Consider the following 15492-nt stretch of genomic DNA (forward strand, 5'->3'; position numbering starts at 1 on the left):
CGTTGGTTGGAGGTATGAGAATAGTAACTACGACTTCACATAACTTAGTAATGTAGTATGATAATTCTTATATAATATCATGGCTTGTAGAATTTTCTATATCACTGTTTATACCAACGTGTTCGTTTCTAATACTTTGACGTCATACACCAATAATAAATGGGGGCCAAGGCTAACAATTTCATGACATCGACAGACGTGACTTGATGTTGTGACACAATGCGATGCAGTATTGACACATAACTCGCATAACTGAGTACAGTGAGAAAAACTGTGGAGGGTAATTACATAACGGCCTAGAAGTAACATGTCCTAGTGCCTCGAAATGTTAGTCAAATAGTCTTCATGTGACGTATGTTGTTATTAACAAACAGACTCTGCCCCTTCCTATGCTTCATGGTGCTCCCAGTTGGGGAGATGTGCCTCAGCGTCTGTGATATCTAATTCTGCATTGGTATTGCCTGGGAGAGCGTCACGAAGTCGTTACATAATTGGACACAATACGTAAAGTTGGAGAAAACACGAGAAGTATTGAAAAATACCTAAATCTAAGAGTACTCACATATATATCGAGGTGAGATCTCTGCTACTGCCACGTAATATTCTTACAAACAGGTAGCCCTAGAGTAACGCATTTTGTTCTAAGCAAAGACATACTAGCTGTCCATATGGCCCAGTGAGTGAAAATAGTAGAAAATATGTAACATTTGGGGAACTATGAAAAATATGGGAAATATAACATAATATGTTTTCTATCAACTCGGTTTCGAGAGTTCCGGAACCTGTACAGAAAATTAGAATAGAGATAAACATAAAGAACATTTCTGTCCCTCTTATTGCTCTTGCGTTGATGCATGCCTCTTTTCGTCGTGGCATACTATCCACAAGTTCTTCAAGGCACTGTTGGTCTAGGTTGTCCAACTCCTCAACGGAGATTCGGCGTAGATACCTCAGAGTGGTTAGCGCGTCATGTCGTCCATAAACAGCCCTTTTCAAACTATCCCAGGCATGTTCGATAGCGTTCATGTCTGGAGAACAAGCTGGCCACTCTAGTCGAGCTATGTTGTTACCCAGAAAGGAAGTCATTCACAAGAAGTACACGATGGGTACTGGACTTGTCGTCCATGAAAACAAAGGCCTCGGCAATATACTGCCAATATGGTTGCACTGTCAGTCTGAGGATGGTATTCAGGTATCGTACAGCCGTTACGGCGCCTTCCATGACCCCCAGCGACGTACGTCAGCCCCACAAAATGCCACCCCAAACCAGCGGGGAACCTTAACCTTGCTGCACTCGCTGGACAGTATGTCCAAGGCTTTCAGCCTGACTGGGTTGCCTCCAAACACGTCTCCGACGATTGTCTGGTTGAAAGCATATGAGACACCCATCGGTGAGGAGAACGTGATGCCAATACTGAGCCGTCCATTCGGCATGTTGTTGGGCCCATCTGTGCCGCACTGCATGGTGTCGTGGTTGGAAAGATGGAACTCGCCGTGGACGTAGGGAGTGAAGTTACGCATCACGTAGCCTATTGCGCACAGTTTGAGCCGTAACACTACGTCCAGTGGCTGCACGAAAAGCATTATTCAACATGGTGGCGTTGCTGACAGGGTTCCTCCGAGCCACAGTCCATAGGTAGCGGTCATCCACTGCAGTAATAGCCGTTGGGCGGCCTGAGCGAGGCTTGTCATCGACAGTTCTTGTCTCTCTGTATCTCCTCCCTGTCCGAACAACATCGCTCTGGATCACTCCGAGACCCCTGGACACTTCCCTTGTTGAGAGCTGTTCCTGGCACAAAGTAACAATGCGGACGCGATCGAACCGCGGTATTGACTGTCTAGGCATGGTTGAACTACAGACAACACGAGTCGTGTACCTCCTTCCTGGTGGAATGACTGGAGCTGATCGGCTGTCGGACCCCCTCTGTCTAATAGGCGCTGCTCATGCATGGTTTTTTACATCTTTGGGCGAGTTTAGTGACATTTCAGATACTATCAAAGGGACTGTATTGTGATAAAATATCCGCAGTTAACGTTTATCTTCAGAAGTTCCGGGAACCGGGGTGATGCAAAACTATTTTTGATGTGTTTACATAAAAACGAGAATACTTACGTATCGATGTCTGCTGGTGGCACGTAATATTCACGTTATGAAATAGAACTCAAGTGATGTGACTTAATGTAATATTGTTATAAACAAATGAGCACATCATTTCCCAACTCTGTGCAGCTACAGAGTAACCCATCCCACACAAATGTCCCACAGACAAAAGATGAAGTTGTGGATGTGGTGTATGTGCTTCATTGGTTCAGAGGGGAGGGTATAGGTTCCCACCATTTTTGTCTCACGGGACACAATCACGTGTGTGACTCCTGTTGATTGTTTCCTGTTTTTTTCTTCCCCATGGGGCAAGGAGTCGGAATAGCAAGGAGCGCCAAGTGTGTAACCAAGCAACAGATGTCCTTATCAGTAATCTTGAGGTAAGATCGTTATCTGGGCTGGTACGGGGCGTGTATTCCCTTTTACTAGGAGAAGCGTTTAAACGGCGAAGAAGGAAGATCAGAAAAGGCGGAACGACGAAAACATTTGAACGTAGATCACTCAGTTGCACCGACGACAGACAGTTGACGCAATAAAAACATTTACAGAGAAACAAAGCTCCAGAGAGAAGAAATTACCATGGAAGTACCTAGAAATGGAGGTGGAGGACTTGAGAAGACTATAAGGAATCTTGTTACAAACATGTGGAATGAAGACAGAACGACAGGTGAGTCTTTCACGGACGATGAATCATAGTGCAGGAATGGTAGAGGCATCTCACCAATTGGTGAAGATTCTCCAGAAAAGATTGGAACCATATTTAAAACAGATGTGAAATACATGGCATTTATGAAAATTTAATGCACCAATCATCTGATGCTCGCACTAAAAAGCCATATCATAATAGTGAGAAGACAACCAAACAATGGCAATTTATTTAAGACAATATAAACAGAGATACCTAAGAAAATGTGGAATTTCTGAGTAGAAATGAAGATTACAGATGTTGTACAGATATACACAAGACGGTTTGAAAGGTATACTGAGATAGAAACAGGAGCCAGGCAAGAATATCGAATATCATCCCTCTTATACAGCATAATAATAGAGAAATAGACGAGGAAGACAGAGTTTTGAACGGACCAAAAATTAATCTAGCTCCCTTTAACTGATGATGTAGCAATAACGGCTGAAAATCTGGCAAGAACTTCGTTAAAGGTAAGTGACAAGAAAACGTAATTCATGAGGGCAGAAAGGTATTATAACAGGAAAAGACGGGATGCCCTGAGGATTTATAACCAAGTGCTTGAAGAACGAGATGAGTTTAAATATCAGGGATTTGCACTAATCAACAGAAATTATGACAAACGATAAACAGAAGCGGTGATTAAAGCTGCATCCAGAGAGTCATTGCTACTCAGGAAATTAATATCATGAAACAGTTTTCTGAAGGAATCGAATAACAGATGCATAAAACAATAATGAGTCCAGTGTTACTACCTGGTGCCACAAAATGGACAATAGAGAAGTATACAGACAGAGAGGTAAAGGTTTTTAAGAGTAAGATGTTGTGGGAGATGCCTGACCGATTTGTGAGGAAGGAGAAGTGTGAAGAAGAAAGAAGGTGGAAGTCATGTAGATAAATAACGAACCAGATGTTGCAGAATCCAAGGCAAGTATACTTAGATGGGCAAGCTAGGTCTACAGAAGAGGGTAGAGATCAAGAGAGACTTTTTCCATCTTTAAGTTTTTTGTTTGTTTACTTTATACCTACTCTCTTTGCTTACGTATCAGATATAGTTTTTTAACATTTTTGAAGTTGTTAGACGTTTTGATTGAATGCTAAGCTGCGCGTCAGCGTAGTAATATTGACGATAACAATAAGTGTAGTAATAACGATTAAATGGATCAAATGGCTCTGAGCACTATGGGACTTAACCTCTATGGTCATCAGTCCCCTATAACTTAGAACTACTTAAACCTAACTAACCTAAGGACATCACACAACACCCAGTCATCACGAGGCAGAGAAAATCCCTGACCCCGCCGGGAATCGAACCCGGGAACCCGGGCGCCGGAAGCCTACCACACGACCACGAGCTGCGGACAATGATTAAATAACGGTAAATGGGAAGATATATATATTCGTAGCGTATGGTGTATCAGTAACAATGTTAATTAAAGAACTATATGATTAAGTTTTGGGCGAGGGAATAGAAACTAAAAATTGAAAAACAAAATTAATACCAGACAATTGATTTTTAACTGCGTGAGCAATTTTTATACTATCTTCTAAATAAGAGGGTTGTGGGAAGAGGGGAAATGTTGGAATGAGTTCTGTTCTCTTACGAAAATATAAGTGCATTTATACACACGGTCGGAAAAGAAATATCGCAACGCAGAGGTGGAGTTGGGCTACATAAACCGAAGTTTAGGGGCGTGTTTCTACTTCTGAAAGATGATGTCTATTCAGGTTTCGCGCCAGTGGCATAATAATGGTACTTCTAACGCCGTTATGAACATGTAAATCATGTTTGTTTTAAATACACTGTGTAAGGATCGTGAGCGCTAGTTCTCTTTGGCACTGGACGTGTTGAATTGATGTTTATTTAAGAATTCCTTTAAGGAGACAAAGACGGAATTACACTATGTGATCAAAAGTATCCAAACACCTCAAAAAACATGCGTTTTTCTTATTAGGTGCATTGTGCTACCACCTACTGCCAGGTACTCCATATCAGCGACCTCAAATAGTCATTAGACATAGTGAGAGAGCAGAGTGAGGCGCTCCGTGGAACTCACAGACTTTGAACGTGGTCCGGTGGTTGGGTGTAACTTATGTCATACGTCTGTAAGCGAGGTTTCCACAATCCAAAAATCCCTACGTCCACTGTTTTTTATGTGATAGTGAAATGTAAATGTGGTGGGACACGTACAGCACAAAAGCTTACAGGCTGATCTCACTGTTGCCTGACAGAGACTGCCGACAATTGAAGAGGGTTGTAATGCGTAATATGCAGACATCTAACCAGACCATCACACAGTAATTCGAGACTGCGTCAGGATCCACTGCAAATACTACGGTAGTAAGGCGGGAGGTGACAAAACATGAATTTCATGGCCGAGTGGCTGTTCGTAAGCCACAGATGACGGAGGTAAACGTGAAACGACGCATCGTTTGGTGTAAGTAGCGTAAACATTGGACCATTGAACAGTGGAAAAACGTTGCCTGGAGTGACGAATCACGGTACACTGTGTGAAGATCCGATGGTACATCCAGTCACGTTAAACAGCAATATTTTTTTCACATTCACACAGAAGAATAATTGCTGCGTTGTATTACCAAATTAATGAAACAGGTAATCACTGACCATGGAAGTCTTTTAATTTACTTTCTAGTATCAATATGCTTTTGAACAATTACTGATTCTCAAACACGCCACTGTACCAATTACGACTCTCTCAGTTAATTCCGCGCGTTTTTCAGCGAAATAACTGCGTTTCTAAAAATACTTTCCTTCTACTAATTGACGAAACAGTTTCACTTTACAACAAGTTCTTCCTACTAGTTACGCTTGACACTGTAGTGCGCATCCTTGCTCCCTTGTTGGGAACCAATAGGGAACAGATAAATGTTTAAATTGGTTTTGCCTTGGTTTGTAGTTAATTTGTCTAGCTGATTTGTGCTCCCTTGTTGAGATCCAATAGTGGTTAGATAAATGTTTAAATTGATTTGCCTTTGATTTACTGCTTTTGTTCCCAAGTAATTAGTAGCGTAGGAACCCAAACCGTCTGACTTTAGGGACTAAGCCCACTCCTCCCCGCCCCTCCCCCCCCCCCCCCCCCACTCTCTGTCGGCTGTGCGACCACCCTTAGCATCATGGATTAAACTAAACCACACTAGACTAGATGATATAGAGTCAATGTTAAAGTGTAGACGCAGACCAGCTGCAGACCTACGAATGCACGACGCCCGTCCTCAGCGGGCAAGTGGCGGGAAACACCGCACCCCACCAAGGTGGGGAGACCATCATCCCGCAACAACGAGCACAGCGGCCGCCACGGAACGACGACAACATCTCGCCGAGCGGCCGACTGGCGCAACTGTACAAAAGAAAAGCAGTGGGAAGCAGCACCCGCTGCACCCACTGCACAGATCCCAACAACCATAAACCCACGCCCCATAAATCGAGGATGGTCGGGGGCCGCAAGGTCTTATTGGTACCGGCCATGCCCTCAAAAAGCGAACGATTTGTTTTCGTCAAATAAAAATATAATCCCAGAGAATAACAACAGAAACCACACACACGTAGATTCGGCGAAGCCGAAGGCACTGTAAACACCACGTGACCCAAAAAAAAAAAAACAAAAAAAGAAAAAACACTCCGTACTGGAGTTTGACACCGTCCTCTCTCTTCACTCCATGATGGCGCGTGACCGCTACTGCGGGGCACTGCTGCCCTTACAAAAAAAATGGTTCAAATGGCTCTGAGCACTATGGGAGTCAACTGCTGTGGTCATCAACCCCTAGAACTTGGAACTACTTAAACCTAACTAACCTAAGGACAGCACACACATCCATGCCCGAGGCAGGATTCCAACCTGCGACCGTAGCAGTCGCACGGTTCCGGACTGCGCGCCTAGAACCGCGAGACCACCGCGGCCGGCGCTGCCCTTACACGCCGAGACAACGCTCCCTCAGATAAAAGGCGCGCTCGGCTCCGAAAGTTCCAGAGGCCAGTGTTAAAAAAGAAGTACAAAATCGAAACGAAAAGAGATTAAAAATATCAGTGTTCCTTACGGCGCCACGGAATTCTTAGTTAATTTATAATCATGAAACATATTTTATTCAATTGTTTGACGTTTAATCCTTCCCTGCCCCAGAAATAACACTCCAAATTACACCACTGATATTTACTAATTTTCAGTAAAATAATTCTTATCATGTAATATAAGAAATAAGACATTATCGGAGATTTAAATTAGTAGTTATCTGTAGACGAAACAATCGACTCGTGTGGGAGATTTATTGCCAAAGCCGCCATGAGAAAAATGACGGCAAAAGAACCAACAACAACTCATCTTATTGTCTCCAGGATACTGGAAGAAACAAACCATTCAACGATTGGTATGGTTGATCGTGATGCGTTACGTGTTCTGTGGTCTGTTAAAGAAAATAAGTAAGAACTGTTCGTTAAAAAAAAATGGTTCAAATGGCTCTAAGCACTATGGGACTTAACATCTGAGGTCATCAGTCCCCTAGAACTTAGAACTACTTAAACCTAACTAACCTAAGGACATCACACACATCCATGCCCCAGGCAGGATCCGAACCTGCGACCGTAGCGGTCGCGCGTTTCCAGACTGAAGCGCCTAGAAACACTCGGCCGCAACGGCCGTCCTCAAACTGTTGGTAACAGTAACAGGCATACCATCATACATGGTAAAGGCTGCCAAGGTGAGCACATATTTTATCCTAAGGGACTTCATATGACTTACGTAGTACAAGATCTTGACCGTTGGCAGAGGACATCCGAGCGAATATTTCAGAAATAAATGCCTTAATCTCCTCTACGAAAAAAAAAAAGTGAAGACGCCATGAAGACCGAAAATATTAACTGGTATGATACATGATACTCTTTACCCACAGAGTCAATCCTCAGGAGATCGGGAACATGCATCGAAGCAGCTCTAAACACTGAGTTGACAAATGTCGTGGGATACTTCCAAATGTTTCTCACCTCCTTTCGCCTGGCTTATTGCAGCAACGCTATGCATTGGTGCCTCTGTAGCCGACCATAATTGCGAAAGTGTTACCGGTACAGGAAGTAATTGACTTCTCGATTATATCCCATATATGGTCGATGGGTTTCATGTCGGGCGATCTGGGTGGCCTAATCATTCGTCCGAATTGTTCAAAATGATCTTCAAACCTGTCGCGACCAATTCTGGCCCTGTGATACGGCGCATCAGTAAGCCAATGAATGGCTTGAAGTGGCCTCCATGTAGCCGAACATAACCATTCCCGGTTGTTGAAGATCCATTTATCGTAACAGAGTACCATTCTATGTAAACACAGCCCACACCATTATGCAGCCACCACCAGCTTGCCTAGTGGCTTATTAGCAACTTGTGTCCATGACTTAGTGGGGTCAGCGCAACACTCGAACACTACCATCTGCTCTTATCAGCTGAAACTGTGGCTCTTCTGCCCAGGTAACTGTTTTCCAGTCGTCTAGGGTCCAACCGATGTGGTGACTAGCCCACGAGAGGCCCTGCAAGCGACGTCGTGTTGTTAGCGAAAAGTCTCGTGTCGGTCGTCTGCTGCCATACCCAGTTAATGCCAGATTTCGCTACACTGCCGTAGTGGATACGTTCGTCCTAAGTCCCACGTTGACTTCTCCGGTTATCTGACGCAGTGTTGCTTCTCTGTTTGCACTGATAATTCTACGCGAAAGCCTTTGCTCTCGGTCGTCACGTGAAGGCCGTCGGTCACTGTGCTGTCGATGGTGAGAGGCAATGTCTGAAAACTGGTATCCTCGGCACACTCTTGACACTGTGGCTCTCGTAACATTTAATTCCGTAACGATTTCCGAAATGGAGTGTCCAATGCGTCAAGCTCCAACTACAATTTCACGTTCAAAATCTGTTAATTCCAGCCGTGCGTCCATAATCAAATCGGAAACCTTTTGACATGAATCACCTGAATACAAATGACACCTCCAACAATGCACTGCCCTTTTATACATCGCGTACGCGCAATACTAATACATTATGTGTACGTGCATATTCTTTTTCCATGACTTCCATCACCTGGCCGGCCAGTGTGGCCGAGCGGTTCTAGGCGTTTCAGTCTGGAACAGCGCGACCGCTACGGTCGCAGGTTCGAATCCTGCCTCGGGCATGGACATGTGTAATGTCCTTAGGTTAGTTAGGTTTAAGTAGTTCTGGTTGGTTGCTTGGTTGTTTGGGGAAGGAGACCAGACAGCGTGGTCATCGGTCTATCGGATTAGGGAAGGATGGGGAAGGAAGTCGGCCGTGCCCTTTCAGAGGAACCATCCCGGCATTTGCCTGGAGTGATGTAGGGAAATCACGGAAAACCTAAATCAGGATGGCCGGACGCGGGATTGAAGCGTCGTCCTCCCGAATGCGAGTCCAGTGTCTAACCACTGCGCCACCTCGCTCGGTTAAGTAGTTCTGTTCTAGGGGACTGATGACCTCAGATGTTAAGTCCCATAGTGCTCAGAGCCATTTTTCTATCACCTCGGTGTGTTGTAAGTCATGTAGTGTCTTTTCGGTACGGTCCTGTGACCGTATGAAGAAGAGAGATCCTTCTCTTCATACAGAAAGATTGCCGGCCGCGGTGGTCTCGCGGTTCTAGGCGCGCAGTCCGGAACCGTGCGACTGCTACGGTCGCAGGTTCGAATCCTGCCTCGGGCATGGATGTGTGTGATGTCCTTAGGTTAGTTAGGTTTAAGTAGTTCCAAGTTCTAGGGGACTTATGACCACAGCAGTTGAGTCCCATAGTGCTCAGAGCCATTTGAACCATTTGATACAGAAAGATTTTAATTGACACGAAGAAACAGTTTCTTCTAAAAAATTTTGAAAATATTTAGTTATTTTTTGTAACAAAAATAAATAACGCTAAAATGGCCTATGATATATATATATATATATATATATATATATATATATATATATATATATATATATATATATACAGGGTGAGTCACCTAAGGTTACCGCTGGATATATTTCGTAAACCACATCAAATACTGACGAACCGGTTCCACAGACCGAACGTGAGGAGAGGGGCTAGTGTAACTGTTTAATACAAACCATACAAAAATGCACGGAAGTATGTTTTTTAACACAAACCTACGTTTTTTTTAAATGGAACCACGTTAGTTTTGTTAGCACATCTGAACATATAAACAAATACGTAATCTGTGCCGTTTGTTGCATTGTAAAATGGTGATTAAATCCGGAGATACTGTAACCTAAAGTTGACGCTTCAAACCTCCGACGTTCAGTTGCGTGTTGTAACAAACAGCTGCAACATCGCGTTTCTACTGAATGATCAGCCAACGTTGCTCGGAAATGTCCGACTGGAAACGCGTCGACGTATGTGGTATCAGCATGATGGTTCACCTGCACATTCCGCAATTAACACTAGACTGACCCTTGACAGGATGTTCGACGGGCGTTTCATAGGACGTGGAGGGCGCATAAACTGGCCAGCCCGTTCTCCTGATCTTACACCTCTGGACTTCTTTCTGTGGGGTACGTTAAAGGAGAATGTGTACCGTGATGTGCCTACAACCCCAGAGGATATGAAACAACGTATTGTGGCAGCCTGCGGCGACATTACACAAGATGTAGTGCGGCGTGTACGACATTCATTACGCCAGAGATTGCAATTGTGTGCAGCAAACGATGGCCACCACATTGAACATCTATTGGCCTGACATGTCGGGTCCCACTCTATTCCACTCCGTAATTGAAAACAGAAACCACGTGTGTACGTGTACCTCACCCCTCATGGTAATGTACATGTGCGTCAGGGAAATAGAACAATAAAAAGGTGTTAGCATGTGGACGTAATGTGCTGTTCCAGTCACTTCTGTACCTAAGGTCCATCACCGTTCCGTTTGGATCCATACGTAATTCGGTGCTCTCCGATACACACGATCGAACAGCGGTGGAGTGGTACTCAAGCGTCAACTTTTGGTTACAATATCTCAGGATGTAATTAACATTTTACAATGCACCAAACAACACTGATTACGCATTTGTTTATATGTTCAGATGTGCTGACAAAACTAACGGGGTTCCATTTTAAAAAAACGTAGGTTTGTGTTAAAAAACATACTTCCGTGCATTTTTTTATGGTTTGTATTAACCAATTACACTAGCCCCTCTCCTCACGTTCGGTCTGTGGAATCGATTCGTCAGTGTTTGATGTGGTTTACGAAATATATCCAGCGGTAATGTTAGGTGACTCACCCTATATATATATATATATATATATATATATATATATATATATATATATATATATATATATATATATATATAGAGAGAGAGAGAGAGAGAGAGAGAGAGAGAGAGATTAATAAATACTTATTTTGTTGATATCTGTTTTGAGAATTTGTTTCATTACTTCATCCAGATTAGTAAATGTGAGAAATCTGAAATAACTTATTTTACTTTTCATTCATATTTTAAAGATTTTAGTATATATTTACTAGATTATTAGCCGATAGCTGCAAGAACATATTTATATTGTACAGTGCTAATACATCACATTTCTAGTCATGTGAAGCAGAAGATCTTGTATAATATGTATGTAGTCTTTAATGTTAAGTTCTTGAAATTCTGTATTCCGTTTACCTCTTTCCAGTTGCAGGTTTCGAAATCGCGAAGTTACTTCAATATGCTTGTCATCTGAAGCCCCATTTTGAATCTATTTTATCTTCCGTAGCCGGCTGGAGTGGCCGAGCGGTTCTAGACGCTACTGTCCGGAACCGCGCGACCGCTACGGTCGCAGGTTCGATTCCTGCCTCGGGCATGGATGTGCGTGATGTCCTTAGGTTAGCTACGTTTAAGTATTTCGATGTTCTAGGGGACTGATGACCTCAGATGTTAAGTCCCATAGTGCTCAGAGCCATTTTGAAGCCATTTGAAGACGATAGTATAGACTGAACATTAATTCCATTTAAGTTGGATATACGTTTTGCGGGATGTGGTATGGTATCGTTGTCGGTTCATAGTCAAGCGTACAGAGGTTCCAACTTCGAAACATACGAAACTTTCCACTACTCAGTTAAATTAAATGAAAAAAAAGAAAAAAAATTGACGCTGACCCATATTCGAACAACATGTAAACTTGTTGCGCTGTGCGTCATATTCCGCTAGCCACGATGATAAAACGAAGCACGAATATAACGGATAAGAATCAATAATGTTGCCTCCACATTATTAAGAAAGTGATTAACATGTTGCTAGTGCATTACTACGTATTATCAGAGTTCTTGGTAGCAAAATTTCCAGTAATTTACAAAATAAATAACTTCAACTCTACTCAAAAACAATCTCATTCAAATTAAATTATCCTGAAAGGAATGAAAGCTAATTTATGGGTCGTAGTTTTCAAGTTTCGCAGCGTATCTTATAAATGTGTCCTCCCATTCGCTCCTGTTGAAGCCTTCACACATCTAATTTTTCCTGGTGTCTACTAGGACGTTTTTATGATTGCTGTTGTTTGAAACATACTGTATGATATGCTGATTGTATTTCCCATTGTAGGATGTAACGAATCTTCTAATTAGTAATGATCCATTCTGCGAGTCCTTGGCCTCTAGGAACCCATGGTGTTGAGATTTTTTAGTGCTTGTGTACCTCTTTGTGAGGCCGCTGTTGACGTCGTGCTGGCGCATGGAGTGCGTCCAGTAACGACGGTGCAGCTTAGCCGCATCCCCTCAGCTGACGCGCCACCAGGGAACGCGGCGTAAGCAAAACGCCGACTGCTTGTTTACACAGTCGGTGATGGCCAGAGTCAAGAGTCACGTACAACGTCTGTTCACGAGACACGTATTTCATTTCAGGTACTTCGGCACTTTCTTTGTAGAGAAACACCGACATTACCACGAATGTCACTCCATGACCGCCACGTGTGCTACAAAATATTTTAGTTGTTTAGCGGAACTGTTTTCGGCCGTTTTGACAGAATTTTACTAGAAAATTTCGAATGAACACGAAACGAAACTAATTCTACGATGAAAACACGAGCACACAACGTGCCACTGCTTCCGCAGTGTCCACGCACCGATTCACGATCAGTTTCACACATTAAAGAGCACGACAAAACGGATACATACGGAAACTATAAAACTGATTGTCAGAAGTGTCAGAGGAGAAACTCAAAGAACGAAGACTCTTAGCACCTCCGGTTCGGGCTTAGACGCGCCAGTCGGTGCCGACCGACTGCCGTGTCATTACCAACACATGACGTCATTTGGATGCGATATGGAGGAGCGTGGGGTCAGCCCGACTCTTTCCCGGCCGTTGTTGGCTTTGCAGACTTCGGAGCGGCTACGCCTCATCCCGGTAACTCGTAAGTTCTCATTAAAAAAAATGTCAAATGTGTGTGAAATCTTATGGGACTTAACTGCTAAGGTCATCAGTCCCTAAGCTTACACACTCCTTAACCTTAATTATCCTAAGGACCAATACATACACCCATGCCCGAGGGAGGACTCGAACCTCCGCCGGGACCAGCCGCACAGTAAGTTCCCATCACGAAGCTTATTGGACCTCATTTCACATCTCCGGACAAGGAATATGTGGATTGCTCTTATGTAATAGGCCACAGTTTGTTCTCCTCGATAGCAAAAATGGTTCAAAGGGCTCTGAGCACTATGGGACTCAACTGCTGTGGTCATCAGTCCCCTAGAACTTAGAACTACTTAAACCTAACTAACCTAGGAACATCACACACATCCATGCCCGAGGCAGGATTCGAACCTGCGACCGTAGCACTCGCACGGTTCCGGACTGCGCGCCTAGAACCGCGAGACCACCGCGGCCGGCCTTCGATAGCAAGTGTTCATCGGGGACAAGGGGATCGTCTCTCAGGGAAGTGTGATAGGAGCGCTGTTATTGTCTATATACATACATAATCATTCTGCGGTTGTTTCCTCATGATGCCGTAGTGTACAGTAAGATGTCGTAGTTGGTGTGATGAATGGCAGCTAGATCTAAATGTGGAAAATGTAAGTTAATGCGGATGATTCGGAAGAACAAATCTGTAATTTTCGGTTTCAATATTACTAGAGTCCTGCCTGAAACAGTCAAATCGTTTAAATATCTGGGTGTGACGTTGCAAAGCGATATCAAAAGGAACGAGTATGTGACAACTGTGGTAGGGAAGGCGAGTAGTTGACCTCGGTTTACTGGAAGAATTTTAGGAAAGAGCGAGTCACCTGTAAAGGAAGGTAAGATATGAGAAGTTAGGGCTCATACGGAGGGATATAGGCAATCGTTTTTCCCTTGCGCTGTTTGCGAGTGTAACAGGAAAGGATGTGACTATTAGTAGTACAGGGGATTGAACCCCGTACTGCCGCATGGCGTTTATCGTGTTGACCACTCAGGTATGGAGGCCGTCGAAAATAAGATGGCGATCAAGAAGCACACGATTTTCAGATACTTGGAGGAGAGGATGCCAATTACAAAGGGCTGCGGAGGAGGCTGCTTGAGAATGTCATGAACAGACTGCTGTTTCTGATATCAAAAGAGGAAGAGTAAGGATGTACGTGTTGCTCTGTGGCAGTAGTATAACAGCTAATTCTCAATGCACGAGAAAGACTACAGTTGCTTTTTCGTGGTTGATTAATACTGAAGAATGTAGGCCCTCCATATTGACACGATATGTTGACGCATTTGTACTACAGAGATGCGTTGCAATCTATGCGTCATATTGTTCTCTCCAGTAGTGGCCAGTCTTTTCACCTGTCTGATGAGGCAAACAAGAGTAACGACTCGCACCCTGTGTCCTCAGTTATTAGTTAGCTGTATTGCAATCTCTGTCTACACCTGCAGGTTTTACGCTCTGTAGCTTCCTCCAGTACCATCAATATTATACTCTGATGTCGTCGTCCTGTTCCTTCTCCTTGTTCCTTTCTTCTTGTTAGTTTCTTCGTTCATTCTGTGGACACCCTCCTCATTCTTTCTCTTATCAGTCCACCAAATTTTCATCATGTTTGCGCAGCACCCCACTTCAGACGCTTCGATTCTCTTCTTTTCTAATTTTATGGAGTCCATGATTTACTGCTGTACAATGCTGTGCTCCAAATTTACATGATCAGAAATTTGTTTCTCAGACTAAGGTCGCTGTTTGATAATAGTAGATTTCTTTTTGGCTGGTATTCCTTCTCTGTTTATCCCAATATTCTTTTTATATCCTACTTGTTCTGTCTCACAAGTGTTATTTTGCCTCCTATGTACCAGAATTCCAACAAATAGCATACATTGAGGTCTCCAATTTTGACGTAAATTTTGTCGCTAATCATATTTCTGATAATCCAGTTTTCTTTCATCGCTGTTCGGTTTGTACTCAATCCGTATTCTATGTTGATTAGACTGTTCATACAATTCAATACGTCAACTAATTCTTCTTAACTTTGAAACTTCTATACTTAAATGAGTGTGGCTGTACTTAAATTCCAGAATGACTGAGAAGATGAAACTCCTACGTTATTTGATTCTGAAACAGCTGAGCAAAACTGAACGTACTGACCTATTTTCTCTTTACTTTTTCTTATCATCTCAACACTGACCCACAATATTCTAGCGCAACGCAATGTAACTGCTAAAAAAAATTACAATCTTACCTCAAGTAATTAATTAAAAAGAATGGCCCTGACCAAAAAGAATTCCTAGCATTAAGCACT

At 43.2% G+C, this 15492-nt stretch overlaps 1 protein-coding gene across 1 annotated transcript in view; it reads right to left on the bottom strand.

Moving 5' to 3' along the window:
- LOC126252120 (arylsulfatase I-like) overlaps positions 1-15492 on the bottom strand; it is a 240442-nt gene that overhangs the window by 11690 nt on the left and 213260 nt on the right. The gene's annotated exons all lie outside the window — the stretch shown is intronic.

The sequence above is a fragment of the Schistocerca nitens genome, chromosome 4 (genome assembly GCF_023898315.1).
Source record: "Schistocerca nitens isolate TAMUIC-IGC-003100 chromosome 4, iqSchNite1.1, whole genome shotgun sequence".
NCBI classification, from domain to species: Eukaryota; Metazoa; Arthropoda; class Insecta; order Orthoptera; family Acrididae; genus Schistocerca; species Schistocerca nitens.